This window comes from Lissotriton helveticus, chromosome 3_1 (assembly GCF_964261635.1).
Source record: "Lissotriton helveticus chromosome 3_1, aLisHel1.1, whole genome shotgun sequence".
NCBI lineage: Eukaryota > Metazoa > Chordata > Amphibia > Caudata > Salamandridae > Lissotriton > Lissotriton helveticus.
Window position 1 is genome coordinate 1,417,918,858 of NC_136061.1, and position 4,332 is coordinate 1,417,923,189.

Genomic DNA, 4,332 nt, shown 5'->3' on the forward strand with positions numbered 1-4,332 from the left:
GTAGAAGGGGCAATTCTTGGGCTTACTACTAAAAACAAAGCACCTGGCCCTGATGGTATACCCCCCGACCTCTACCTCAGTAATGTGGAATTGTGGGCTCCGATTCTCACGAGGGTCTCAGAATGGGCAGATAGCAACCAACAAATAACAGAAGGAAGGAAGATCAACCACGGATCAGTGCCTGAACTTATACCTCTTGACTGCAAAGTACACTATAGCCAGCAAGGAGGCGGTCTATCTAGGGTTCATGGATCTCTCCGCGGCTTTCGATCACGTGAATAGGAAGAAACTATGGGCCCTGTTGAAAGACCTAGGGGTGGAACCAGACCTAGTTGACATCCTTAAGGCCCTACACTGGAATACATCTGCGTCTGTCTGCTATACCCTAGATGGAAGTAAGACCCTACAATTTCCATGTACGAGCGGAGTGCGGCAGGGCTGCATTTTAGCTCCATTTCTGTTCTCTTTGTACATCAACAACCTGGACAGGGAACTATGTAACTTGGAATGGTTTCCCCCCAAATAGGCTCCCGCCCAATTCCTGTCCTGCTTTATGTAGATGACGCGGTGTTGCTAGCCCGAACACCGCGGGGGCTCCAGAGGCTGATTGATGGCTTCGTACGTTTTATGGCCACACTTGATCTGTCAGCAAATCTGGTCAAGTCACATGTTATGCTAGCGGGGGCAAGACCAAATAAGAATTTTCTTTTCAAGATTGGCCCCCATAAAATAGGCCTGGTCTAGTCCTTTTCTTATCTAGGGGTACTTTTTGATGGGCTCCTAAAGTTTAAATCCCTGGTAGATAAACATGCTGCAAAATCAGTGGCTTCGACAGGGGCTATAATGGGCTATGGGAGAAGACTGGGTAGATGGTCCCCTGACCAAGTGATGAATTTGTACAGAGCAATATGCTGCGCCAAGGCAGCCTATGGGTCGGACGTTTGGGGCTTTGCAAACACACACCAGGTCCAGGCAGAAGAAAACAAGTTTTTTAGAAGGATCTTGAAAGTACCACAAAGCACCCCATCCTATATTACACACAAGGAATTGGGAGAATCCTATATTGAAGACCAAATCAAGATCAGGCCGCTCCTGGCATGGGTTAAAATCTGGTCCAACCCTGAGGCCGGACTGAGCAGGCAAATCATCAAAGACTGAGTAAAAATAAATCCCCTTGAGAGTGTCGTGGGAATTAGTTTAACACATAGCCTAAATTATCACAATGACATAAAATCTATTGTAAACACCAAAGTATATTGTACAAATTATTTATTAAACATAAATAGTTAAAAACAATTCATAATACTATTGAACAAATATCATTCTAAAGGAAAAAAACAACATATTTCACAATCAACTATGACCTGCATAATTGACAAGACAGACAAAAACTGTAAAACATAAAAATTGTAAAATACAATTTGTACATTCGTTGCTCGCGAAGATTATCACCTATGTTTTAACATTACATCATTCATATATACACATAGGTGATGGAGACTCAAATTGTACTGGGAGTGCGTCGACACGTTTCGGTGGTATGAGCTGATTTGTTCCACCTTTTTCAAGACGGTTCTTAGTTGTCTGTCGTGGCTGGGGGTCTGTTACAACACCCTACGGTAAACATACATGTCGTTACAACAATGCATGGGATCTATTGTATTCATAATTACAACAACTGGCATTTCATTCCTACCAAAATGTTATCTTTTGTACACTAAGTAGGGCGAGAATTTACAGTCTGACATTTAGGTAAAACAACATATCACTCAATGGTCTTATGTCGCAAAATACCCATTAGCTATTATTGGAGCCCCGACAGTGATATCAGAAATGTTTTCAGAAACGGTTATATATAAATACTGAGATGTTTTCTTACTACCATGCAAAGATTCTTTAATTGCTACAAAATTATGCTAAATCTTAATACAAAGAAATGAATAGGTAGCTATTTGATGGCGAGGATCTTGTTGATATTGATTCTATTAATAAGGATCTACCAGCTGTTGGAATCGTAAAGGGGGGACATGTCTAGTCTACATGTCGGCTAAATAAGACTACAGAATATCTGTGTCTTACATTCTGGCACATTTTCTCGTATTAATAGTATAACGGGTATTAAGATCAGGGTTTACCTGTTGGTAATCACAACGTTGACCTAGGCGTAATTACAATGATTTTCGTTTTATCTCTGAAGATTCAGCTTCCTGTTTATCTGTATGAGGGAGTCTTGAGCCCTAATAGAAGAATGGTGTACATCAGAATTGTTTTTAAAAAAGCTGAGGATGATAAAAAAGGTCTTTTTAGTTATATAAAGGGGTGTGTTCTAATCCTACAGGGCATACCTGCGGTAACAGAAGCTAGACTAAAGTATCCTCGGCGTATTGATCCCCAGCGAGTAAACATAGGTCCTGAATGTTTGTTGTATAGTCTAGGAATTAAAAGCATAAGGGTGTATAAGTTCAAATTTTATCATCCCAAAGTTACGTATTATCCAAGGGAGGACGTTACTTGTGACTCTATACCACACACCTAAAGGGAGGGAAGCACAGGAATCTCCTCAAAAGGTATTCGGATTGAATTTTAGGGGATGAGTTGTGAAGATTTCTAGGTCAAGAAATGGCCTGTAGAGCATACAAAATAGTGAGACATCGTTTGTTAATTACTATAAGGTAAATATCATCACGCTCTATTGGTACTAGCTTCTAGTATCGATAGCTCACCTCCACTGGGAGTTGTTTCTAACGTCTTGTTGCAGAGAAGTTCAGAAAATGCTGATGTGGTTTCAGCCCGGTCAGTAATATGGCCTAATACAGATACAAGATGAGAAAGACCGAAGCCCCAGTTAATTTAAGAAAAGCGGCGCCGCTTAATGTTCCTTCCGTCTGCTCATCGTGGGAGCTCACCTTCAAGTACGGATCGTGTCTCACATCTGCTGGGGTTCTGTATTTAATCTACAATGCACCTGTGTAAACGCAATTTTAAATGTCCCCTGTTTCTGAATGATTGGTCCAGAGCGGTATCCGCCGGACCAATCAATCAGAGAAGGCTCTAGGCGGGCTGATTAGAATATTGAGCCTGCTACGTGGAGGAGCTGATAGGTCTAATCTGTATAGAGTATTGCTCCACCTCCTATTTCGTGCGGTTCCCAAACAGGTCCGCTACGCTTTTCCCGGTGATTGCATGTTTAGAGTGTTGGGTCTACCCTAAGATCATTGCACTTATTCTATTGGCTCAACAATAAACCAATCGTAATCACTCTCTCGTTGCTTACGCAAAATGCGGGGTTATTAGAGCTATTTTCCAGTTAACTTAGCACGCGCGGATAGGAGCTATATGTAAAAAGTCCTTGTAATTGAGGTAAATTGTAAACTGGTGTTGTGCAAGGTGGAGATTGGTCATGTTGCTCACTAACTGATGTAGCTAAAGAAATTGTTTAGGCAGAGGAACCATGTAATCTAAACATGTTCAACGTCTCGTGAGTAATTTGATGTAGCTCAACAGAATGAGGAGAGGAACCATATGGTCTGCCCATGTTTAGCGTCTCATAAGTGTCGTTCAGAGTTCAAACTGCAACTGAGAAATCGACTAGGGGAATTGCAATGTATATAGGTAGTTAGATGTTAAAGATACAGTCGTCATCACTACATGAATCCCCTGTATGGTCGTACATGTTGGGGAAAATTATCAAATATGACAGTATCATAACACGAATAGAGGTATTTAAAGGCATTTCGCCCAATCTTCCCTAGTGTTCAGAACTTTTCCTATGGTATTGAGGTGGCAAAAGTACCATTGCTCCCTAATCTTTCTCGTTTTATCAATATCGCCTCCTCTTCTGTTAATCCTAACTTTCTCAAGAATGAACCATCTAAGGTCCTCACAGGAATGGTTTAGTGTTTTGTAGTGTTCGGTTAGTGGAGCATTGCTTTTGTTGGTTCGGATAGCTGATTTGTGTTCAAGTACCCTTGTTCGTAACTCCCTGCTGGTCTCCCCCACATAGGCCAGATTGCACGGACACAGGAGAAGGTAGATTACATTCGTTCTACGGCAGTTGTTTAAGGTTTGGGGGATGACTGTTTTGCCATTATGTTCTATATTTTTGCTGACTATACAGTGGGGACATACCAAGCATGTCCCACACTTGTAATTCCCTATTGCTGGGGTGCCTAAAAGATTTCGTTGACTCTCTGTGGATGGCCTGTATTTGTGAACCAAACTATTTTTAATCGTTTTGTTCCTCCGAAAGGAAAAGAGGGGTCTATTTAATTGTGTATCACTGTTGTAATTGAGTATTTTCCAGTGCCGGTTGATTATATTCCTGATTTGATT

The 4,332-nt window shown here is 41.3% G+C and overlaps 1 long non-coding RNA gene across 1 annotated transcript; it reads right to left on the bottom strand.

Annotated features, from left to right (window-relative positions):
• Nucleotides 1-1,303: 1,303 nt before the first annotated feature.
• Nucleotides 1,304-2,944, bottom strand: LOC144824989 (uncharacterized). Its single transcript, XR_013609227.1, has 6 exons — nucleotides 2,907-2,944; nucleotides 2,724-2,807; nucleotides 2,533-2,624; nucleotides 2,346-2,431; nucleotides 2,136-2,237; nucleotides 1,304-1,614 (listed from the first exon to the last, which is right to left on the bottom strand). It is a non-coding gene; the product is annotated as an uncharacterized LOC144824989 (long non-coding RNA).
• Nucleotides 2,945-4,332: the final 1,388 nt, after the last annotated feature.